The sequence below is a fragment of the Triticum aestivum genome, chromosome 3A (genome assembly GCF_018294505.1).
Source record: "Triticum aestivum cultivar Chinese Spring chromosome 3A, IWGSC CS RefSeq v2.1, whole genome shotgun sequence".
Lineage (NCBI taxonomy): Eukaryota > Viridiplantae > Streptophyta > Magnoliopsida > Poales > Poaceae > Triticum > Triticum aestivum.
The window spans coordinates 678,039,427-678,066,376 of NC_057800.1; the positions used below are offsets into that span (position 1 = coordinate 678,039,427).

A 26,950-nucleotide genomic window follows, 5' to 3' on the forward strand; every position below is an offset into this window, starting at 1 on the left:
GCCACTGTTGGGGAACGTAGTAATTTCAAAAAAAATTCCTACGCACACGCAAGATCATGGTGATGTATAACAACGAGAGGGGAGAGTGTTGTCTACGTACCCTCATAGACCGACAGCGGAAGCGTTATGACAATGTGGTTGATGTAGTCGTACGTCTTCACGGCCCGACCGATCAAGCACCGAAACTACGGCACCTCCGAGTTCTAACACACGTTCAGCTCGATGACGATCCCCGGACTCCGATCCAGCAAAGTGTCGGGGAAGAGTTCCGTCAGCACGACGGCGTGGTGACGATCTTGATGTTCTAGTGTCGCAGGGCTTCGCCTAAGCACCACTACAATATTATCGAGGACTATGGTGGAGGGGGGCACCGCACACGACTAAGAGAACGATCTTGAAGATCAACTTGTGCCTAGAGGTGCCCCCTGCCCCCGTATATAAAGGAGCAAGGGGGGGGGGTGCGGCCGACCCTAGGAGGAGGCGCGCAGGAGGAGTCCTACTCCTACCAGGAGTAGGACTCCCCCCTTTCCCTAGTTGGATTAGGACTTGGGGGGAAGGAGGAGAGGGAAGAAAGGAAAGGGGGGGGGCGCCCCCCTCCTTGTCCAATTCGGACTTGGGGGGGGGGAGGGGCGCGCGGCAGCCCCTAGGCCTCCTCTCCTCTTCCTCTACTAGGCCCATTAAGGCCCATTAGGTTACTAGGGGGTTCCGGTAACCTCCCGGTACTCCGGTAAAATGCCGATTTCACCCGGAACACTTCCGATGTCCAAACATAGGCTTCCAATATATCAATCTTTATGTCTCGACCATTTCGAGACTCCTCGTCATGTCTGTGATCACATCCGGAACTCCGAACAAACTTCGGTACATCAAAATATATAAACTCATAATGAAACTGTCATCGTAACGTTAAGCGTGCGGAACCTACGGGTTCGAGAACAATGTAGACATGACCGATACATGTCTCCGGTCAATAACCAATAGCGAAACCTGGATGCTCATATTGGCTCCTACATATTCTACGAAGATCTTTATCGGTCAGACCGCATAACAACATACGTTGTTCCCTTTGTCATCGGTATGTTACTTGCCCGAGATTCGATCGTCGGTATCTCAATACCTAGTTCAATCTCGTTACCGGCAAGTCTCTTTACTCGTTTCGTAATACATCATCTCGCAACTAACTCATTAGTTGCAATGCTTGCAAGGCTTATGTGATGTGCATTACCGAGAGGGCCCAGAGATACCTCTCCGACAATCGGAGTGACAAATCCTAATCTCGAAATACGCCAACCCAACATGTACCTTTGGAGACACCTGTAGAGCTCCTTTATAATCACCCAGTTACGTTGTGACGTTTGGTAGCACACAAAGTGTTCCTCCGGCAAACGGGAGTTGCATAATCTCATAGTCATAGGAACATGTATAAGTCATGAAGAAAGCAATAGCAACATACTAAACGATCGGGTGCTAAGCTAATGGAATGGGTCATGTCAATCACATCATTCTCCTAATGATGTGATCCCGTTAAACAAATGACAACACATGTCCATGGTTAGGAAACATAACCATCTTTGATTAACGAGCTAGTCAAGTAGAGGCACACTAGTGACGTTTAGTTTGTCTATGTATTCACACAAGTATTATGTTTCCGGATAATACAATTCTAGCATGAGTAATAAACATTTATCATGATATAAGGAAATAAATAATAACTTTATTATTGCCTCTAGGGCATATTTCCGTCACAATGTATGTTGTTATGCGGTCTGACCGATAAAGATCTTCATAGAATATGTGGGAGCCAATATGAGCATCCAGGTTTCGCTATTGGTTATTGACCGAAGACATGTCTCAGTCATGTCTACATAGTTCTCGAACCCGTAGGATCCGCACGCTTAAAGTTTCGGTGACGATTGTATTATGAGTTTATGTGATTTGATGTATCGAAGGTAGTTCGGAGTCCCGGATGAGATCGGGGGACATGACGAGGAGTCTCAAAATGGTCGAGACATAAAGATCGATATATTGGACTACTATATTCGGACATCGGAAAGGTTTCGAGTGATTCAGGTATTTTCGGGGGTACCAGGGAGTTACGGGAATACGAGGAAGAAGTAATGGGCCTCATGGGCCAAGTGGTGGAAGAGAGGAGGCAAGGCGCGCGCCCCCCTAGCCCAAACCGAATTGTACTAGGGGACCGGCCCCCCTTTCCTCCTTTTCCTCCTTCTCCTTCCTTCTCCTTCTCCTCCTTCCTTTCCTCCTCCTAGTAGGAGTAGGAAAGGTGAGTCCTACTCCTACTAGGAGGAGGACTCCTCCTCCTGGCGCGCCCATAGAGGGCCGGCCGGCCTCCCCCCTTGCTCCTTTATATACATGGGCAGGGGGACACCTCTAGACATACAAGTTGATCTCTTGATCTCTTAGCCATGTGCGGTGCCCCCCTCCACCATAATCCAGCTCGATCATATCGTAGCGGTGCTTAGGCGAAGCCCTGCGTCGGTAGAACATCATCATCGTCACCACGCCGTCGTGCTGACGAAACTCTCCCTCAACACCCGGCTGGATCGGAGTTCGAGGGACGTCATCGAGTTGAACGTGTGCAGAACTCGGAGGTGCCGTGCGTTTGGTACTTGATCGGTTGGATTGTGAAGACGTACGACTACATCAACCGCGTTGTGCTAACACTTCCGCTTTCGGTCTACGAGGGTACGTGGACAACACTCTCCCCTCACGTTGCTATGCATCACCATGATCTTGCGTGTGCATATGAATATTTTTGAAATTACTACGTTCCCCAACAGATATCTTCCCATGCCATGAAAAGCGCGACATCCTCATCAGGCTTGAAGTTAGCTCCCCGAATTTTGACCTTCCTCGACGAGCCAAAGGGTTTGAATTGATCAAATTTCATATCTTGGTCAGATTCGTGATAAAGCGAGACAATGATGCGCCCTTGAGATCAACATCATTTTGTCCTGGAATCACCCATCATACTATTGAGAAATAATTCATCGTCGAGGGTCGACCGACCGACAACAATTTTCCACACCCACCTCGCATTCAACTGAACAAAAACCGAATACAAAGCAAATAATGCATTTCTTTTCCTCATCGCTATCTCTGATCCAGTGCAGGATAGGGTAGGCTCACCAGTTTGCCCCGTTGGGATGAAGTGACAAGGGATAACGACGCAGCCTTTACATGTCTTCTTCTTTGGCCCCTCCGATGTGGATTGTTGGCGTCCCAACGGGGGAGGGCGCCGCCTACATGCGGTGACATACAATTTGCCACCTCTGCGTCAGACTCTTCGCTGGCAGGATGGACGAGGTGTTGACCAAGGTGGTGGTGGCCGAATGTCGGAGGCACAACAATTGTTGAAGTCGTCTAATCCGGCTCCAACTGATGGAATCAGAGATGGAGGTCAAAGGTGTCGTCCATGTCGTTGCCGGTGGGGCCTGGGGACGATCAGAAGCAGTCAAAGGCGGGGCTATGACGAGTAAGGGGAGGTGACGGTGTAGGCAAGAAGAGCTGCGAGAGGAGCACGTCAAACTGTTTTTAGAAGACATTTCCTTAGACTATGAAGGCACGTGTGATGACTTTGTCAATCTCAAGATGTTGTGTTGGCTCAGTCTCTCGGAGATACTCACAGGGATAGTGTGTGTGTGCATTCATAGGGGGAGGATTTGAATTGGTCAAAATTCGTATCTTGGTCGGATGTATGATAAAAAAGAGACAACGATGCGCCCTTGACATCGACATCATTTGTTCCGGAATCACTCATCATACTATCAAGAAACAATTCATTGTTGAGGGTCGACCCCTCTGACAAAATCATCGCTAAATTACAAACATTGCATATTGTCCACCAATTTCCCACGGTCAACCTGCATTCAATCAAAGAAAAAAAATGAACACAAGGCAAATGATGAATTTCTTTTACCTCATCGCCATTTATGGTCCAGTCTAGGATAGGGAAGGCTCCCCAGTTCCACCTGTCGCTGGGACGAAGCGAGGAGGGGCAAAGGTGTGGCCTTTCCCTGTCTTCTTCTTTGGCCCTGTCGGTGTGGATTGTTGTGGTCTTGATGGGGGAGGCCGCCGCCTGCATGCGAAGACATAGGCTTTTCCACCTCCGCGTCAGGCTCTTCTCTGATATGGTGGACGAGGTGCTGACCAAGGCGGTGGCGGCTGATTGTCGGAGGCGTAACAACTGTTGAAGTCGTCGGATCCTACTCAAAACTGATGAAATCATATGCGGAGGTCAAAAGGCGTTGTCCACGCTGTTGTCGGAGGGAGTGGAGACGGCCAAAAAGCGGTAAAAGGCGGTGCTACAAGTAGTGAGGGGAGGCAGCAGACAACGGTGCAGGCGAGAAGAGCAACGAGAGGAGGATGGTCACGCATAACTGTTTTTTCGGAGGAGATGTTTTCTCATAGAGTAACCAGAGGCACCCGCGGTACCTTCGTCAATTTCAAATTGTTATGCCAGCTCAGGCTCTTGAAGATGCTCATAGGGATAAGATGTGTGTTGATAGCTTCGTCAATCTCAAAATGTTATGCCGGCTCAGCCTCTCGAAGATGTTCATAGGGATAAGATGTGTGATAGCTTCGTCAATCTGAAATTGTTATGCCGGCTCAGGCTCTTGAAGATGCTCATAGGGATAAGATCTGTGTTGATAGCTTCGTCAATCTCAAAATGTTATGCCGGCTCAGGCTCTCGAAGATGCTCATAGGGATAAGATGTGTGTTGATAGCTTCGTCAATCTCAAAATGTTATGCCGACTCAGGCTCTCGAAGATGCTCATAGGGATAAGGTCTGTGTTGATAGCTTCGTCAATCTCAAAATGTTATGCCGGCTCAGGCTCTCGAAGATGCTCATAGGGATAAGGTCTGTGTTGATAGCTTCGTCAATCTCAAAATGTTATGCCGGCTCAGGCTCTCGAAGATGCTCATAGGGATAAGACAGGGGCGGACCCAGGACAAAACTTACCCGGTGTCCCATGCACAATAGAACAGGCATACCATATTAAATAAAATTATATATTAATGCATTTCTACAACATTATATTTAAAACAGATCAACATTTTAATCATGTATTGATCGCTCTTGCTTTTTTAGAAATGCTTCCTTCTACGACATGTAATTCGATAGTTATTATTTGATATTTGCGCTCAATAATTTATATTTGGGTGTAACTCGATAGTTATTATTTGATATTTGCGCTCGATAATTTATATTTGGGCAGAGAAGATTAAACCATGAAAGAATATGTATCTAATACTTGGTTTTTTTTCACGGGTTAATACTTGAATTGCACGGTTGTAAAAGTAAGCTTACTTTGGTGCGTCTAGTCTTCCGAGAATCATCCAGCACAGATGTTGATCACCTTCAAGGATTGTGATCTGACCTCCACTTTGTGAATAAATTTTGAATATTTCATGCAATTGTTTTTATAAATATTTCAATGATTCAACACAATTAAGAGGCCTCCCTAATCCTCAAGGGTTTGAGGAACAAGAATTACAATCTAGAACAAACACGTCACATTGGGGTCCGTACTTCTTATGATTTATCTTACATTTCCTCCTCTACTTCGGCCACTCGACAAGATCTGGGGACAGCGATGTCAAAGTGAGTATGGTGACCTGAGTGCCGAGCCAAGCGATGGATTGATTTTATTACGAGCGACACGGAGAGGCATATGAAATTTTTTGTTTGTTTTAGATTTTTTTTTGAGAAATTGTTTGTTGCAGATGAGAGCCTTTTTTCTAGAATTAGATGAGTGATTTTTTTAGAAATAATTAGATTTTTTAGGGGGTAGAAATAATTAGATGTGGCCATGAGGGTCGATCGATTTAGCTTTTTTTTAGGGGTGGTCGATCGATTTAGCTGCCGCCCTGGCTGTCTCGCTCTCGCTGCTAAGATTGGGCCTCGCGCTGGTTCGATTTGTATTTGAGGGATTCGCCCTGGCTTGCTTTTTTTTTTTTGAGTGGTATTCGTACTGGCTAGCTGCATCGCGCCGTAGGTAGTTGTTGATTGGGCCGGCTTGTTGTACCAGTGTCCAGGTAATGAAATTACGGGGTGTCCCAGCCGTATATGGGCTATACATGTATAGGTAAAACATTTTTCTACCCGGTGTCCTGTGACACCCCCTGGCCCAACGTGGGTACGCCCTGGGATAAGATGTGTGTTGATAGCTTCGTCAATCTCAAAATGTTATGCCAGCTCAGACTCTCGAAGATGCTCATAGGGATAAAGTGTGTGTTCATGCGTGTGTGCGTGGGTTTATAGGGATGAATGTATATACGAATGTCTGTGTCTGTACTGTGTTTAGGAAAAAAAAGTCAAACTCGGTGCACCCACCGAATATTTGTTCCGGCCGGGTCCGCCCACCGCTCCACAAGTGTGACGCAAGAGGCCGTGACGTGCCGAAACCGAGCGAAGGAACGCGCCGCTCACCGTGCCACCACAAACAAAGCTGGTACGAAACTCCCGAACGCGCCGCCCGCGATTTGGTCTCCAAAATTCGCAATTCGCCGTTGCTCTCTCTCTCGCTCGCTTAGGGTTTCGTTTCCAAACTCCCCCCGGTCTCGTATTTAAACCGGACTCCCCTCCCGATTCGATTTCCTACTCCGGCTTCTGCGCCGTCACCTTTCTCACCCACACCACAGCCAAACATACATTTTTAATCTTGTTCGCAAACAAAGAATTTTTCCCATCATCAGAAATCAGAAACCAAATCCACCGAACCGAGCGAGGAGGAGGAGCCGGCCCCCTCTCTGCCCGCCGGGTCCCCCGTCCCGTCCCTGCCTCTCGACGAAAACGAGGTGAGCGCCACCCCCCTCCCTCCCCCTCTCCGCCCGCTGCTCGCTCTCCCTCTCTACTTGCGCGCAAAAATTGGGCGACGCGTTCAAAACCGCCCGCGCGATTCTCGCCTGGTTCGCTCGCCGCCGCCGGCCGCCGTCGCCGCGGAAGTGGGATTCCCGCAACTTCCGGTGGGTTGGGTTGGGTTTGGTTCGGGACACTTGCTTCGGGACGAAAGGCCTCTTTTTCTACATACAGGGGAAGACAGAGATACCGGCCGGCGTCTTCGAGCACCGGCGCGAATCGGCGGCGGGCGCGGGGGTTCCGGGGCTCTCCTATCCGGTTCGTGGACCGATGGCGATCGCGTAGGCTCCGCCGCCACGCCCGGCGGCGCCGCTTTGGGTGGGTGCATTGGTTCAAGCCTGGGGTTTGGGTGCGCTTCTCCGTGGGTTGGTTGGTTGGTTGCCGTTCCCAGGTTGGACTCCGATTTGTTTCGTGTGCGCGCTCTACACATACATACACGGGTTGGAATCGTCGTTTCCTGTGCGCTCTACACATACGCGGGTTGGAACCTCCGTTTCCTCCCCGTGATTGGAAGCGGCGCCGCACATTGCCACGTTCGTGTTCCTGACTTGTTCTTGGGGGTAAACGCTTGATCGATTTTTTTTTCTTGGTGGTATGTAGGTTTAAGTAGAATCTCCCTGTGATGATTGGAGAGTGTTCTTCCCATTAGTGTTTAGCATTGGTTTGACATGATTACTGTTCATCTTCAGTTTTATGACTGATTAAGCATCAGCTTTATAAACGTTTAACGGCGATTAACTCGCAGGATGGCGTGAGAGCGGAGCGCTGCTCCTTTTTTTTCTTGAGATATGCTTTGCTTGATCAAGTTTGGCTTGGTCTGTAGTTCGCTGTATTTGGGTGGGATCTTTCTGACATGATTGGAGAGTGTTCTGCCCATTACTGTTACAATTGCTTGGGCATGATTACTGTTTAGCTTATAGTTTATAATTGAGAGTGCTAGACTGCAAGGTTCAGATTAAGTATCAACCTTGGAACAACAAACCGATATTAACTAACCCAATGGCGTACACCGAAGCGCTGATGCTTCTGCATGCTGTGAGTTGTTCAGGACATTTTAAACGACAAATTGCCTTGTGCGTAGTTTTCGTACTAGAATCCCTCTAGGATGATTGGAGAGTGTGCTCTCTTTATTGTTTAGCATGGCTTTGATACGATTACTGTCTAGATTTCCGTAATGATTGAAACTAGTTAAATTGGACTAGGGGTTTAAGGGTACAGATCAAGTATGAACTACTGGGATAGTAAGCAATCAACTATTGACTCACTAGATGGTGCAAAATGTGGCTTCTTTTGATTTGTTTGATTAATTTTATTCAGTAACACAAAGGTGCAAGTGTTGGGACCTGGTAGTGTCCCATGAAATGCGTAGTTTTGTGTGAATACTGGATTTGGCAGGATCGAGATAACTGCACGTGCAGGGTTATTAAACATTTCAGGCAGTTTAATCAATGGTCATAGTCTTGAGAAAACATAGTAGCTGATGATGAATTCAACTACTGGGACATCATAGCTGTTAAAGATAATAATTACTGTGAAACCTAAACATAAATGCTAATGCTGCAGAGTTTCTTGTACTAGTTGTAGTCTAATTTGCTTCTTTTGGAATGCGTGCAAGGATGGTAATATTTTCCCTTAAATCATGCAGTATACCGAATTAATACTCGTTAAAGACCTTACTGTTTGGGAACATAGTAACCAAGTCTAGTTTTCTAGTAGCATGTTTAATTCTTTTAATTAGGATGTGGTTGGCTTTTGACGTGTTAGTCGTCCCCCTTTTTCTTCTTCTTGTGGAATGCTTTTGTTTGCAATCATGCGTCATCTCTCTTCGATTTTGTTCCAGTTAAATGTTTACTATATGAATATGGATTTGGCGCCATTGAGTCGAGTGCACAGGCAGTGTACCCAACATTTTGTGCACTCCCTCAATGAAGTATTATTTGATACTATGGTACCTTATCACAATACTTACTTGAATGTTATGATTGATTTATGAAACAAGGCTGACAAAATATTCTACAGGTTCGTTTCCTCCCCGTGATTAGAAGCAGCAGCTGCACATTGCCACACTCGTGTTTCGGTGCCGTGAGTTGTTATTGTGGGAAACGCTTGATCAGGTTTGTCTTGCTACTATGTAGGTTTAAGTAGAATCTCCCTGTGATGATTGGAGAGTGTTCTTCTCAATATTGTTTAGCATTGGTTCGACATGATTGCTGTTTATCTTCAGTTTTATGATCGATTAAGCATCAGCTTTGGGAACAGCAAGCGGCAATTAACTCGCTGGATGGCGCGAAAGTGAAACGCCACTCCTTTTGGTTTTGTTTTTTTGGGGGGTGGGGTGGGTGGGGGGGATGCTTTGCTTGATCAAGTTTGTCTAGGTCTACAGTTTGCTGTTTTGGGGTGGGATCTCTCTGCCATGATTGGAAAGTGTTCTGCTCATCTACTGTTTAGCATTGCTTGGGAAAGATTATTTATTTTTTAGCTTTAGTTCATAATTTGGCAGTACTGGACTACTAGGGCTGCTAGGGTCTAGATTAAGTATCAACTTTGGGGAAACAGCAGTCAGATATTAACTCGCCCAACAGCGTGTACGCCAAACACTAATCCTTTTGCATGCTGTGAGTTGCTGGAGACATTTTGATCAACTTTGCCTCGCTATTGTAGTTTTTGTATCTAGCTAAAATCTCTCTAGGCTGATTGGAGAGTATGCTGCTCTTTATTGTTTAGCATGGCTTTCGTATTGATTACTGTCTAGATTTCTGTAATGGTTGAAACTAGTTAATTTGGACTAGGGACTTAAAGGTACAGATCAAGTATGAACCCTTGAAATAGTAAGCAGTCAACCATAAACTCACTCCATGGTCCGAAATGCGGCTTCTTTCAGATTGATTGTTTATTTTTATTCAATTGCACATGGTGGAATTGTGGAAGCGCATATTCGTCAATGACCTTACTACTTGGAATGTAGTAACCGCATCCAGTTTTCTAGTAGCATGTCCAATTCTTTTGATTAGGACGTGGTTGTAAACTAAACATAGCACTTCATGCATGGATTTTGATGTGTTATAGTAGTGCCCTTGTTTTCTTCTGTTTGAATGCTGCTGTACCCAATCATGTGTTATCTCTCTTTGCTTTTGTTTCAATAAAATGTGTTATATGGATATGGATTTGACACCATAGAGACGAGTGCACAGGCAGTGTACTCCACATTTTGTGCACTCCCTCAATGAAGTATTTTAAAATTTGATACGATGGTAGCTTATCACAATACTTATTTGAACGTTATGATTGATTTATGAAACAAGGCTGACACAGTATTTTCTACAGATATGGAGTGCAACAAAGATGAAGCGATCAGATCAAAGGAGATGGCTGAAAGGAAGTACAAGGTGAACGATTTTGCGGGCGCAAGGAAGTTTGCCTTGAAAGCAAAGGGTCTTTTCGATCTTGAGGGCATCGATCAGATGATTGTAGCCTTGGATGTCCACCTAAGGTCACTGAAAAAGTTTGAAGGGGAGAATGACTGGTATGGCATCCTAGAAGTATCAACCTGGGCTGATGAGGAGACTATCAGGAAGCAGTACAAGAAGCTGGCCTTACAAACTCATCCAGACAAGAACAGTTTCGTTGGTGCTGATAGTGCTTTCAATCTCATCTCAGATGCTTGGAATGTATTGTCTGACAAAAACAAGAGAATACTTCATGATCAGAGGAGGCATATGAGCTCTTTACGAGTCCTTCAGAATAACTCCCAAGTAAGTGTTGATAACACTTCCAGTTCATCCATGCCAAGTATGAATGGCTTCTGCAGGCAAAATACTGGTCCAGCCTCACCTCCCAATGTGCCTCCTCCAAATATCCCAAAGCTAAGCACATTTTGGACAGTCTGCATTTCTTGTCGCATGAACTTTGAGTACCCAAGGCAATACGTGAACCAATATATGATATGCCCAGAGTGCCATAAACCTTTTAAGGCTGAAGAAGTTCCTCCTCCGCCTACTTCAAGTCACACCTACCAACCAAAGTCAATGGATACTAATACTAGTAGGGGTCGCACAGCATGTCCTGGTGAGGGAATGGCAGGAACAGGAGTGGCTAGTGGTAGCCGGAATCATCATAATCCTATGCAGCAGCGGTGCTCTTTTCAGGGATCTGCAGGTGGTGCACACACTTTTTCACATTCAGTGCAACAGACACATGGTACTGTTTCAGGCTCTTCCGGATCATCAATCCCTAGAAAAGCTGCAGCAACGAAGGAAAAGGAAGCCGCAAAGAAGCGATACAAGAAAGTGGCGCCGCAGTCAACAAGCTCTGGCCTTGATGGTGACTCAAGTTCACAGAACAAAGCCAAAAGGAAGGCTCGCTCCACTGACCGGGCATCGGGAGCGAAGAGGCGCAAGGAAACTTCTAATTGTCCTGTATCTGCAGGGAGCAGCTTCATCAAGGAGATGGAGAAGTTGGATATGCGAAGCTTACTAATTAACAAGATGAAACTCCAACTTCGGGACAAATTAGAGGAGTTCAACAGGAAGAAGGCTGATATGGAGAATGGACGAAAGATGCAGACTAGTCAGAGAACAAACAAAGCGGCCACATGCAGCACATCAGTTGATGCCAAGAAAATGAAGAGGACACAACGAAGTAGTTCTGTTCATCCAGAAGAAGATAATGGGAAGAAACTGAACAGTGAAAGAAAGAGGGCAGAGAAGAGGAAGCATGCCGGTTCAGAAGAAATGGGGTCATGGGAGTGGAAGAAACCTGAAATACGGATTTTTTACACCAGGAGAAGCCGCAGGGAACAAGAGCCATCTCCCGATGAAATGCTTGTCCCTGATGCAGATTTCTATGCCTTTGGTGATCATTCTGGGAACTCTTTCCAGAAGGATCAAGTGTGGGCCACATATGATGAAGAAGATGGCATGCCTCGCTACTATGCTTTGATCCAGACAGTGCACTCCAGACGCCCTTTTAAGGTTACATTTGCATTCCTCAAGGCGGATAATCCCGACGAGTTTGGGGCTTCAGACTGGCTCTCATGTGGATTCTCCAAGACCTGTGGCGATTTCAAGCCTGGTGCATCCGAAGATGCTGACGAGCTGAATAAATTCTCTCATCTTGTCGCATGTCAGAAAGGTCCAGGTAGAAGAATCATCAGAATTCTTCCACGGAAAGGTGATATCTGGGCCCTGTACCAGAACTGGTCTGCCGACTGGGATGAACTTGTACCTGATGAGACAATGTACAAGTATGACTTGGTGCAGGTTCTTGACAGCTACAGCCCAAGTGAAGGCCTTTCTGTCATGCCCATTGAGAAAGTCCCTGGCTTTGTGTCTGTGTTCAAGCCACTTTCTGACCCAGCAAAGAGCAGGAGGATTCCAGAGGAGGAAATGACGCGGTTTTCGCACCAGGTGCCGTTTCATATCCTTACTGGTGAAGAAGCTCACAATTCCCCCAAGGGATGCTATGAATTGGATCCAGGCTCAACTCCAAAGGAACTTCTTCAAGTAGTCTGATGATGCCACATGCGCTTGTTCTGTGCTCCCGCTTAACTGTTTTTCCTTCTTTCACTTGTTTCAACCTGGAGTTAGTTGGGTGGTACGGTTTGTCTAGTGCTGTACCATATGTTCCCAGGTTGTGCTGGTGACCTGTAGTATACTCCCCATGTATACCCCCATGTTGTGTTATGTAGCAGAATCCTTGTTTAAGGGTAAACGTAGCTGGGTTTTTGAACAATGAAATATACCTGGGTTAAAGTGTTCTTTTGCGGAGAAAAATGTACTCAACTCCCTGAACATGCCTGTTGGACTAGTTAAATATGATATTTCATGGTTTCTTTATGGTTGCAGCCAAGCATGTCGCTGTGTTGTTTCTTGGAATGGACAAGAATGGACAAATTGATCTGGACACTTCTCTTGGCTCAGCTTTTAGGTAAACCATTTTGTCTTACTGCCACTCAAGACATTTGGCTTTGTCAGACCTTTTTAACATGTTACCTTATCAAAGTTTTGTTGCACCTGTGAAAATTCTATGCGTCTATTTAGCCTTATTGACCAAACCAGATGATGATAAGAAATGATTTACTAGGTTTCTAGAACTCTGATCTGACACCTATATTTAGAAACGGAGGGAGTATATATATACCAGATCCCTTTCGTCCCGCACCGCACTATCGCGCCCAAGGAGGATTCAAAAGAGAGCAGCGGCGGCGAGAGGCCCGGTGCTGACCGCAACCCTAGCCCGAATCAGCACCCGCCGGCCGAAGCTTCCGGAGGGTGCTGCTGCGGCCGCCGAGGCCGACGACGAGGCATGGCGCGGCGCCCGTTCACGGCCCTCAGCCAGGCCGCGCCGACCTCCAGGAGCAGGCAAGTTGGCTAGATCTCGCGGCCCCGGCCGTCCCTCCCCGTCCCTAGGGTTCCGAGGTGCATGACTAATATCTCGATGTTTTAATTTTTTTTGAGGGTGCGACTAACATATAACATACCTTTTGGATCGATGCAGGAGAGGGCGTACATGATGCTGCGGATGAACGGAGGCGGCGAGAGCAGCAATTATGGGAGCTCAGAGGCCGGGAGCTACGAGCACGAGCACGAGGAGCTGGAGCACCACCACCGCGTCCACCACCAGGAGCACCCGGGTGGCGTCCATGGTGATAGGGACGATGATCTCAAGGCTGAGGGTGAGGGCTACCTGGAAGAATGAAGGCGAGGACGAGCTCTCCGAGGCTCTGAAGAGGAGGGGTTCGATTAGGATGAGGAGGTGCAGGACGTGGAGCCAGCGCTAGACCCGGCAGAGTACAGGTTGTCACATGGCTTATGGCCCTCGCTGGGATCAGCGATTGTGAGTATGTTTTGTTTTTCATCTCATTTCACATTTCGCGTGGGCTACTGATGTGCAGTTTTGCTTTTGCTTTGTAGGGCGGGCAGAGGAGCATGTTGAGGATCACATAAACGCTGTGCAGGTAGTGGTTTATGTTTCCTTTTCTTGGATGGATTTAATTTTTGTATTTGAAGTTGGAAGTTGGGAGCACTCAAGTTTTGATTAAATGACCTTGGACCGACAACAATGCTTATTTTTTTAATGTGTGTGACATACAGTATAGTAGGAGTACTTGTTTATTTTAATTGAAGCAGTTGCATAATTTCTTGGCAGAGCTAAATTATTCTCTGATATAGCAATCAAAGCCAAAAACAACTTATGATGTAGATAGTATGCTATAAGCGGTAACATTTAACTCCTGCCATGTTTTCTCCGGGGATTGTGGCATGCATCTCCAATTCGTCTAATTTATGCGCGGAGAACTTTATCTTTGTTCGAATTGTGGTATCGTGTTTTTGCTTACTTATTGAAACCAGCCAAATTTGACAGAGTACCTGGCATTTACAAATCGGCATGTTACTGAAGAAACACATGATTCATGGCAAGGTTTATCCAGATGAATACTCTTATGAGGCAAGTTATTTTTGCTTTATTCCCTTTGGTGCCCGGGCTTGCATCTGAAGTTCCAAGATGCAATGCTAATGGTTCTAGATTTCTAGTCATGATTTCAGGAATTAGTTGCATTGGGTGAAGTGGTTGGTACAGAAAGTAGAGGTCTCTCTGCTGATACACTTGCTTCCTTAGCTTCAGTAATCTACAACACAAAAGATATGGAAGATGGCAACACAGAACAGTACGTTCAAATACTTTTAAGTTTCAATATCCTTACAGTAATATATATGATTAAAGTGGCATGCTAACGTGTAATTATTGTTGGTAGACGTGTAATTTGTCGCAGGGAATTTGAGAAAGGTGAATCCTTGGTTGCACTTCCCTTCAAGCATTCATACCATCCTGACTGCATTATTCAGTGGCGTCAAATAAATAAGGTACAATGCCACTTTCAACCTAGTTATTGTTAAAACATATAGTTCCCCATAGATGAGGATTGCCTATGTTTTCATGGTATGAAGCATATCAGGCAATCACACCTGCGCCATGGAAAATGTAGGGTTCCTTTGTACCTCTACTATACAACCACACGTCTATGCTTATTAATCTAGTCACCTGAATAGAAAATGTAGGGTTCCTTTGTACCTGTGCACCACTTTTTTTTACATATTTTAGTATTTGTATTTTTAGATGTCTTGGGTCTCTAGAACTCAGGTTTGGCGATTGTATTTTTGTTTAGGGTTTTATATACTGGGCTATTGGTATTCCTTGTAGAATTTTGGCACCTCCAACAGTGTATGTAAAAATGGGCATTTCTAAAAATTGCATTGAAAGTGCTTAATGTAACATGTCCATAGATGTTTCAGCAGCATACATATATGGTGAGTATTTACAGTATGATGTCTTGTGTGCAATTATTTACATGTCATGACCATTTACTTTTCACTGTAAATGATCCGATGTATCATGATACTTTTGTGTTAGCAAATTTTTATTCAAATTCAAGTTAAATTGAAAGCTTCTGATCTTGCTAACATGTGTGTGTGAATTCATACTAATGCTCAAAGTTAAGGTTCTAACACCCAGTTAATGCTGAAAATTAGGGCATAATGATTGTGATGTCTGATGAGACTTGAATATACCATATATGGAAGTCCCATTTTATATTATTGCACATATAGTATAGAGAAGTAGAAATATGCAAATCGACGAGCATTTAACTTATGTAGTGTTGTGTACAAGAAATCAACGTTTACTCCTACCTTATTTCTACCTGTATATACTGATGTTGTTTATCTCCTGCTGAGCTGGTTGTAACCTTGTTTCTGTATGGTGTCCTCTTAGTGGGTAATCCCATGTGAGTTATACAGGCTGTTGCTGCCATGTTTTTCAAATGTACAAATTGGTCATCATCATCTCTTCATGATTCACGAGCTTTCAGGTAAAGCATCTTGTCTGACTGCCGCAGCAGGCCATTGTTGCGCCTGATAAAATCTTGTGTGATGTTGATTTGCTTCGGGGGCAGTTCTTCTGCTTAGGTTTCTGGTTACTACAGACATATTTCAGTAGGGACCTAGGTGTTTTGCAGGTTACTCTGGCATACTCTGGCAGCATTTCGATTGATAACAGGCTACTTTGTAAATAAAACATGCAATAAAGTTTTTCTATCGTTACAGATCTGGACGCAGCTGGCCTCCTCAACATGTAGCTGCATGCATTCATGCACTACACGCACGCCGTCTCCAAGGCTCCAACCTCGCTCGGCAAAGCATGGCCAAGCAAGCAGAGGTAACGTAGCACTCACCACCAAACGCTTCCGCGGGAGAGTCTCATGGTCCCGCAGGTTTATACTTTTTAGAGATCGAGAGAGTGAGAGATGCCGGCCAGTACATGGAGGACCCATCCAATGAGTCGATCGGACGCCCATCATGCGGCATCCTCAACCTCTAGCTCCTTAATGGCTACCAGACGCCCATCTGGCTGCATCCGGCCAGTACATGAAGATACCGATCGATCTTTGTAACTTCTACTATTGTCCCTATTAATTGGTATCAATTGGTATATCTTTGCAATTTTTGCTGGCTCCAATGGGTAGATCTGAGTAATTTTTGTGAACGTTCCTGGTTTTGTGTCTGTGTTCAAGCCACTTTTAGTTGTTGTGAAAATTCCTGGTATTGTGTCTGTGTTGAAGCCACTTTCCGACCCAGCAAAGAGCAGGAGGATTCCGACAGAGTAAATGATGTGTTTTTCGCACCAGGTGCCATTTCATATCCAGAACTCCCCCAAGGTATGCTATGAATTGGATCCAGCCTCAACTTCAAAGGAACTTCTCCAAGTAGTTCCAATTTGATGATACCACAAATGCTTGCTCTGACTTCTGTCCTTTCCTCCCCGCCCACCTTTCTTTTGTGGAGCATGAAGAAGGTAACACTCATCGGTCGTCTATCTCTATCCCTCTCCTTCCATAGCTGGCCAACAATAAGTGCTCCCAATTAATGAGCATCCCTTCCAAAGATTTTCTTCACACGAAATGGTGTAATGGAACATTAATCCAGGACAGTTGTGGCCGCGGGGAGGATCTCGAAGCTGTAGGCATAAGATCGAATGGGTAGGCCGCGGAGATGAGACGGCACACACGGCCTGCAGGAGACCAGCGTGGCAGCTTGTCTGAGGGGATGTTGCCCAGGCGATGGGGCTCGAGGGACAAACAAACTCATCGGGATGGCTTGCGGTGGGCCGGGCTTTGTGCACTACTGGTCTTAGGAAGTACAATGGTGGTTCCACGCGCAAAAAATAAAAGGGGTGTACCATATGTACCCAGGTTGTGCTGGTGACCTGTAGTATACTCCCCATGTATACCCCTATGTTGTGTTATGTAGCAGCATCCTTGTTTAAGGGTAAACGCTGGGTTTTTGAACAATGAAATATACCTGGGTCAAATTGTTCTTTTGCAGAGAAAAATGTACTCAACTCCCTGAACATGCCTGGGTCAAATTGTTCTTTTGCAGAGAAAAATGTACTCAACTCCCTGAACATGCCGATTGGACTAGTTAAATATGATATTTCATGGTTTCTTTATGGTTGCAGCCAAGCATGTCGCTATAGTGTTTCTTGGAATGGACAAATTGAGCGCTATAGTGTTTCTTGGAATGGACAAATTGATCTAGACACTTCTCTTGGCCCAACTTTCAGGTAAATCATTTTGTCTTGCTGGCACTCAAGACATTTGGCTTTGTTAGACCTTTTTAACATGTTACCTTATCAAAATTTTGTTGCACATGTGAAAATTCTATGCGTCTATTTAGCCTTATTGATCAAACCAGATAATGATAAGAAATGAACTACTAGGTTTCTAGAACTCTGATCTGACACACCTATATTTAGAAATGGAGGGAGTATATATATACCAGATCCCTTTCGTCCCGCACTGCACTATCGCGCCCAAGGAGGATTCAAAAGGGAGCAGCGGCGGCGAGAGGTCCTGCGCCGATCGCAACCCTAGCCCAAGCACATGCCGGTTGACGCTTCCGGAGGAAGCCGCTGCGAGCCTGCGACGTCCGAGGCCGACGGCGATGCGCGGTGCGGCACTCGTTTACGGCCCTCAGCTAGGTCAACGCCGAAATCTAGGAGCAGGCAAGTTGGCTAGATCTCGTGGCCCTGGCTGTCCCGTCCCCGTCCCTGGGGTTCCGAGGTGCGCGACTGATATCCCGATGTTCTAATTTTTTTGAGGGTGCGACCAACATATAACATCCCTTTTGGATAGATGCAGGAGAGGACGTACATGATGTTGCGGATGAATGGAGTCGGCGAGTGCAGCGATTATGGGAGCTCAGAGGACGGGAGCTACGAGCATGAGCATGAGGAGGAGCCGAAGCACCACCACCGCGTCCACCTCCAGGAGCACCCAGGTGGTGTCCATGGTGATGGGGATGATGATCTCAAGGCTGAGGGTGAGGGCTACTTGCAAGGATGAAGGCGAGGACGAGCTCTCCGAGGCTTTGGAGAGGAGGAGTTCGATTAGGATGACGAGGTGCAGGACGTGGAGCCAGCACTAGACCCTGCAGAGTACAGGTTGTCACATGGCTTATGCCCCTCGCTGGGATCAACGATTGTGAGTATGTTTTGTTTTTCAGCTCATTTCACATTTCGCGTGGGTTGCTGTTGTGCCGCCTTACTTCTGCTTTGTAGGGCGGGCAGAGGAGCATGTTGATTATCACATAAATGCTGCGCAGGTAGTGATTTATGTTTCCTTTTCTTGGATGGATTTATTTTTTGTATTTGAAGTTGGAAGTTGGGAGCACTCAATTTTTGATTAAATGACCTTGGACCGACAACAATGCTTATTTTGTTAATGCGTGTGACATATAGTGTAGTACGAGTAAATATTTATTTTAATTGAAGCAGTGGCACAATTCCTTGGTAGAGCTAAATTATTCTCTGATATAGCAATCAAAGTCAAAAGCAACTTATGATGTACTCCCTCCATTCCAAATTACTCGTCTTAGAAATGGATGTATGTACAATTAAAATATATCTAGACACATCCATACATGTGACAAGTAATTCGGAACGGAGGGAGTAGATAATATGCTATAAGTGGTAACATTTACCTCCTGCCATGCTTTCTCCGGGGATTGTGGCATGCACCTCCAATTCGTCTAATTTATGCGTGGTGAACTTTATCTTTGTTCGAATTGTGGTATCGTGTTTTTTCTTACTTATTGAAACCAGCCAAATTTGACAGAGTACCTGACATTTACAAATCGGCATGTTACTGAAGAAACACATGATTCATGGCAAGGTTTATCCAGATGAATACTCGTATGAGGCAAGTTATTTTTGCTTTATTCCCTTTGGTGCCCGGGCTTGCATCTGAAGTTCCAAGATGCAATGCTAATGGTTCTAGATTTCTAGTCATGATTTCAGGAATTAGTTGCATTGGGTGAAGTGGTTGGTACAGAAAGTAGAGGTCTCTCTGCTGATACACTTGCTTCCTTAGCTTCAGTAACCTACAACACAAAAGATATGGAAGATGGCAACATAAAACAGTACGTTCAAATACTTTTAAGTTTCAATATCCTTACAGTAATATATATGATTAAAGTGGCATGCTAACGTGTAATTATTGTTGGTAGACGTGTAATTTGTCGCAGGGAATTTGAGAAAGGTGAATCCTTGGTTGCACTTCCCTACAAGCATTCATGCCATCCTGACTGCATTATTCAGTGGCGTCAAATAAATAAGGTACAATGCCACTTTCAACCTAGTTATTGTTAGAACATATAGTTCCCCATAGATGAGGATTGCCTATGTTTTCATGGTATGAAGCATATCAGGCAATCACACCTGCGCGATGGAAAATGTAGGGTTCCTTTGTACCTCTACTATACAACCACACGTCTATGCTTATTAATCAAGTCACCTGAATAGAAAATGTAGGGTTCCTTTGTACCTGCGCACCACTTTTTTTATACATATTTTAGTATTTGTATTTTTAGACGTCTTGGGTCTCTAGAACTCAGGTTTGGTGATAGTATTTTTGTTTAGGGTTTTATATACTAGGCTATTGGTATTCCTTGTAGAATTTTTGCACCTCCAACAGTGTATGTAAAAATGGGCATTTCTAAAAATTAATTGAAAGTTCTTAATGTAATTTGTCCATAGATGTTTCAGCAGCATACATATATGGTGAGTATTTACACGATGTCTTGTGTGCAATTATCTATATGTCATGACCATTTACTTTTCACTCTAAATGATCATGACCATTTACTTTTGTGTTAGCAAATTTTTATTCAAATTCAAGTTAAATTGAAAGCTTCTGATCTTGCTAACATGTGTGTGTGAATTCATACTAATGCTCAAAGTTTAGGTTCTAACACCCAGTTAATGCTGAAAATTAGAGTGTAATGATTGTGATGTCTCATGAGACTTGAATATACCATATATGGAAGTCCCATTTTATATTATTGCACATATAGTATAGAGAAGTAGAAATATGCAAATGGACGAGCATTTAACTTATGTAGTGTTGTGTACAAGAAATCAACGTTTACTCCTACCTTATTTCTACCTGTATATACTGATGTTGTTTATCTCCTGCTGAGCTGGTTGTAACCTTGTTTCTGTATGGTGTCCTCTTAGTGGGTAATCCCCTGTGAGTTATACAGGCTGTTGCTGCCATGTTTTTCAAATGTACAAATTGGTCATCATCATCTCTTCATGATTCACGAGCTTTCAGGTAAAGCATCTTGTCTGACTGCCGCAGCAGGCCATTGTTGCGCCTGATAAAATCTTGTGTGATGTTGATTTGCTTCGGGGGCAGTTCTTCTGCTTAGGTTTCTGGTTACTACGGGCATATTTCAGTAGGGACCTAGGTGTTTTGCAGGTTACTCTGGCAGCATTTTGATTGTTAACATGCTACTTTGTAAATAAACCATGCAATAAAGTTTTTCTATTGTTACAGATCTGGACACAACTGGCCTCCTCAACCTGTAGCTACATGCATTCATGCACTACACGCATGCCGTCTCCAAGGCTCCAACCTCGCTCGGCAAAGAATGGCCAAGCAAGCAGAGGTAACGTAGCACTCGCCACCAAACGCTTCCGCGGGAGAGTCTCATGGTCCTGCAGGTTTATACTTTTTAGAGATCGAGAGAGTGAGAGATGCCGGCCAGTACATGGAGGACCCATCCAACGAGTCGATCGGACGCCCATCATGCAGCATCCTCAACCTCTAGCTCCTTAATGGCTACCAGACGACCATCTGGCTGCATCCGGCCAGTACATGAAGATACCGATCGATCTTTGTAACTTCTACTATTGTCCCTATTAATTGGTATCAATCGGTATATCTTTGCAATTTTTGCTGGCTCCAATGGGTAGATCTGAGTAATTTTTGTGAAAGTTCCTGGTTTTGTGTCTGTGTTCAAGCCACTTTTAATTGTTGTGAAAATTCCTGGTATTGTGTCTGTGTTGAAGCCACTTTCTGACCCAGCAAAGAGAAGGAGGATTCCGACGGAGTAAATGATGTGTTTTTCGCACCAGGTGCCATTTCATATCCAGAACTCCCCCAAGGTATGCTATGAATTGGATCCAGCCTCAACTACAAAGGAACTTCTCCAAGTAGTTCCAGTTTGATGATGCCACATATGCTTGCTCTGACTTCTGTCCTTTCCTCCCCGCCCACCTTTCTTTTGTGGAGCATGAAGAAGGTAACACTCATCGGTCGTCTATCTCTATCCCTCTCCTTCCATAGCTGGCCAACAGTAAGTGCTCCCAATTAATGAGCATCCATTCCAAAGATTTTCTTCACATGAAACGGTGTAATGGAACATTAATCCAGGACAGTTGTGGCCGCGGGGAGGATCTCGAAGCTGTAGGCATAAGACCGAATGGGTAGGTCGCGGAGATGAGACGGCACACACGGCCTGCAGGAGACCAACATGGCAGCTTGTTTGAGGGGATGTTGCCCAGGCGATGGGGCTCGAGGGACAAACAAACTCATCGGGATGGCTTGCGGTGGGCCGGGCTTTGTGCACTACTGGTCTTAGGAAGTACAATGGTGGTTCCACGCGCAAAAAATAAAAGGGGTGTACCATATGTACCCAGGTTGTGCTGGTGACCTGTAGTATACTCCCCATGTATACCCACATGTTGTGTTATGTAGCAGCATCCTTGTTTAAGGGTAAACGCTGGGTTTTTGAACAATGAAATATACCTGGGTCAAATTGTTCTTTTGCAGAGAAAAATGTACTCAACTCCCTGAACATGCCTATTGGACTAGTTAAATATGATATTTCATGGGTTCTTTATGGTTGCAGCCAAGCATGTCGCTATAGTGTTTCTTGGAATGGACAAATTGATCGCTATAGTGTTTCTTGGAATGGACAAATTGATCTAGACACTTCTCTTGGCCCAACTTTCAGGTAAATCATTTTGTCTTACTGGCACTCAAGACATTTGGCTTTGTTAAACCTTTTTAACATGTTACCTTATCAAAATTTTGTTGCACATGTGAAATTCTATGCGTTTATTTAGCCTTATTGATCAAACCAGATGATGATAAGAAATGAATTACTAGGTTTCTAGAACTCTGATCTGACACACCTATATTTAGAAATGGAGGGAGTATATATATACCAGATCCCTTTCGTCCCGCACTGCACTATCGCGCCCAAAGAGGATTCAAAAGGGAGCAGCGGCGGCGAGAGGCCCTGCACCGACCGCAACCCTAGCCCAAGCACATGCCGGTCGACGCTTCCGGAGGAAGCCGCTGCGAGCCTGCGATGTCCGAGGCCGACGGCGATGCGCGGCGCGACACTCGTTGACGGCCCTCAGCTAGGTCAACGCCGAAATCCAGGAGCGGGCAAGTTGGCTAGATCTCGCGGCCCTGGCTGTCCCGTCCCCGTCCCTAGGGTTTCGAGGTGCGCGACTGATATCCCGATGTTCTAATTTTTTTGAGGGTGCGACCAACATATAACATCCCTTTTGGATAGATGCAGGAGAGGACGTACATGATGTTGCGGATGAATGGAGTTGGCGAGTGCAGCGATTATGGGAGCTCAAAGGACGGGAGCTACGAGCATGAGCATGAGGAGGAGCTGGAGCACCACCATCGCGTCCACCTCCAGGAGCACCCAGGTGGCGTCCATGGTGATGGGGATGATGATCTCAAGGCTGAGGGTGAGGGCTACCTGCAAGGATGAAGGCGAGGACGAGCTCTCCGAGGCTTTGGAGAGGAGGAGTTCGATTAGGATGACGAGGTGCAGGACGTGGAGCCAGCACTAGACCCTGCAGAGTACAGGTTGTCACATGGCTTATGCCCCTCGCTGGGATCAACGATTGTGAGTATGCTTTGTTTTTCAGCTCATTTCACATTTCGCGTGGGTTGCTGTTGTGCCGCCTTACTTGTGCTTTGTAGGGCGGGCAGAGGAGCATGTTGATTATCACATAAACGCTGCACAGGTAGTGATTTATGTTTCCTTTTCTTGGATGGATTTATTTTTTGTATTTGAAGTTGGAAGTTGGGAGCACTCAAGTTTTGATTAAATGACCTTGGACCAACAACAATGCTTATTTTGTTAATGCGTGTGACATATAGTGTAGTACGAGTAAATATTTATTTTAATTGAAGCAGTGGCACAATTCCTTGGTAGAGCTAAATTATTCTCTGATATAGCAATCAAAGCCAAAAGCAACTTATGATGTACTCCCTCCGTTCCAAATTACTCGTCTTAGAAATGGATGTATCTACAATTAAAATACATCTAGATACATCCATACATGTGACAAGTAATTCGGAACGGAGGGAGTAGATAATATGCTATAAGTGGTAACATTTACCTCCTCCCATGCTTTCTCCGGGGATTGTGGCATGCACCTCCAATTCGTCTAATTTATGCATGGAGAACTTTATCTTTGTTCAAATTGTGGTATCATGTTTTTTCTTACTAACCAGCCAAATTTGACAGAGTACCTGGCATTTACAAATCGGCATGTTAATGAAGAAATACAGGATTCATGGCAAGGTTTATCCAGATGAGTACTCTTATGAGGCAAGTTATTTTTGCTTTATTCCCTTTGGTGCGCGGGCTTACATCTGAAGTTCCAAAATGTAATGCTAATGGTTCTAGACTTCTAGTCATGATTTCTAGAATTAGTTGCATTGGGTTAAGTGGTTAGTACAGAAAGTAGAGGTATCTCTGCTGATACACTTTCTTCCTTAGCTTCAGTAACTTACAACACAAAAGATATGCAAGATGGCAAGACAGAACATTATGTTCAAGTACTTTTACGTTTCATAGCCTTACAATAATATATATTATTAAAGTGGCATGCTAACGTGTAATTATTGTTGGTAGATGTGTAATTTGTCGTAGGGAATTTGAGAAAGGTGAATCCTTGGTTGCACTTCCCTGCAAGCATTCATACCATCCTGAGTGCATTATTCAGTGACGTCAAATAAATAAGGTATAATGCCGCTTTCAACCTAGTTATTGTTAGAACATATAGTTCCCCATAGATGAGGATTGCCTATGTTTTCATGGTATGAAGCATATCAGGCAATCACACCTGCGCCATGGAAATGTAGGATTCCTTTGTACCTCTACTATACAACCTCACGTCTATGCTTATTAATCTAGTCACCAGCATAGAAAATGTAGGGTTCCTTTGTACCGGTGCACCACTTTTTTTTACATATTTTAGTATTTGTATTTTTAGATGTCTTTGGTCTCTAGAACTCAGGTTTGGCGATTGTATATTTGTTTAGTGTTTTTATATACTGGGCTATTGGTATTCCTTGTAGAATTTCTGCACCTCCAACAGTGCATGTAAAAATGGGTATTTCTAAAAATTGCATTGAAAGTGCTTAATGTAATATGTCCATAGATGTTTTAGCAGCATACATATATGGTGAGTATTTAGAGTGTGATGTCTTGTGTGCAATTATTTACATGTCATGACCGTTTACTTTTCACTTTAATGATTGATGTATCATGATACTTTTGTGTGAGCAGATTTTTATTCAAATTCAAGTTAAATTGAAAGCTTCTGATGTTGCTAACATGTGTGTTTTAATTCATACTAATGCTCAAAGTTAAGGTTCTAACACCCAGTTAATGCTGAAAATTAGGGCATAATAATTGTGATGTCTGATGAGACTTGAATATACCATATATGGAAGTCCCATTTTATATTATTTCACATATAGTATAGAGAAGTAGAAATATGCAAATGGATGAGCATGCAACTTATGTAGTGTTGTGTACAAGAAATCAACGTTTATTCCTGCCTTATCACATTCTACCTTTATATACCGATGCTGTTATCTCCTGCTGAGTTGGTTGTAACCTTGTTTCTTTATGGTGTCCTCTTAGCGGGTAATCCCGTGTGTGTTCTACAGGTTGTTGCTGCCATGTTTTTCAAATGGACAAGTTGGTGATCATCATCTCGTCATGATTCACGAGCTTTCAGGTAAAGCATCTTGTTTGTCTGCCGCTGCATGCCATTGTTGCGCCTGATAAAATCTTTTGTGATGTTGATTTGCTTCAGGGGTAGTTCTTCTGCTTAGGATTCTTGTTACTTCAGGCATATTTCAGTAGGCACCTGGGTGTTTTGCAGGTTACTCTGGCCACATTTTGATTGATAATAGGTTACTTTGTAAATAAAACATGCAATAAAGTTTTTCTATCGTTATAGATCTAGACGCAGCTGGCCTCCTGAACCTGTAGCTGCATGCATTCATGCACTGCACGTACGCACGCCACCTCCAAGGCTCCAACCTCGCTCATCAATGCATGGCCAAGCAAGCAGAGGTAATGTAGCACTCGCCGCCAAACGCTTCCGCAGGAGAGTCTCATGGCCACGCAGGTTTTTACTTTTTAGAGAGAGAGAGAGAGAGAGAGAGAGAGAGAGATGCCGACCAGTATGTGGAGGACCCATCCAATGAGTCGACCGTACGCCCATCATGTGGCGTCCTCAACCTCTAGCTCCTTAATGGCTACCGGACGCCCATCTGGCTGCATCCGACCAGTATATGAAGTTACCGATCGATCTTTGTAACTTCTATGGTCCCTATTAATTGGTATCAATCGGTATATCTTTGCAATTTTTGCTCGCTCCAATGGGTAGATCTGAGTAATTTTTGTGAAAGTTCCTAGTTTTGTGTCCGTGTTCAAGCCACTTTTAATTGTTGTGAAAATTCCTGGTTTTGTGTCTGTGTTGAAGCCACTTTCTGACCCATCAAAGAGCAGGAGGATTCCGATGGAGTAAATGATGCAGTTTTCGCACCAGGTGCCATTTCATATCCAGAACTCCCCCAAGGTATGCTATGAATTGGATCCAGCCTCAACTACAACGGAACTTCTCCAAGTAGTTCCAGTTTGATGATGCCACATATGCTTCTAACTTTTGTCCTTTCCTCCCCGCCCACCTTTCTTTTGTGGAGCACGAAGACTGTAACCCTCCTTGACCGTCTATCTCTATCCCTCTCCTTCCATAGTTGGCCAACAGTAAGTGCTCCTAATTAATGAGCATCCATTCCAAAGATTTTCTTAACACGGCACGGTGCAATGGAATATTAATCCAGGACAGTGGTAGACGCATGGAGGATTTGGAAGCTGTGGGCATAAGATCGAATGGGTAGGCCGCGGAGATGAGGCGTCACACACGGCCTGTAGGAGACCAGCGTGGCAGCTTGTCGGAGGGGATGTTTCCCAGGCGACGGGGCTCGAGGGACAAACAAACTCATCGGGATGGCTTGCGGTGGGCCGGGCTTTGGGCACTACTTGTCTTAGGAAGTACAGTGGTGGTTCCACACGCAAAAAATAAAAAGGGTGTACCATATGTACCCAGGTTGTGCTGGTGACCTGTAGTATACTCCCCATGTATACGTCCATGTTGTGTTATGTAGCAGCATCCTTTATTTAAAGGTAAACGCTGGGTTTTTGAACAATGAAATATACCTAGGTTAAATTGTTCTTTTGTAGAGAAAAATGTACTCTACTCCATGGACATGCCTGTTGGACTAGTTAAATATGATATTTCATGGTTTCTTTATGGTTGCAGCAAAGCATGTCGCTATGGTGTTTCTTGGAATGGACAAATTGATCTAGACACTTCTCTTGGCTCAGCTTTCAGGTA

General features: G+C 44.7%; 1 pseudogene; it reads left to right on the forward strand.

Moving 5' to 3' along the window:
• The first annotated feature begins 6,512 nt into the window (after positions 1-6,512).
• The window catches only part of LOC123057135 (uncharacterized), an 81,558-nt pseudogene continuing 61,120 nt past the window's right edge, over positions 6,513-26,950 (forward strand).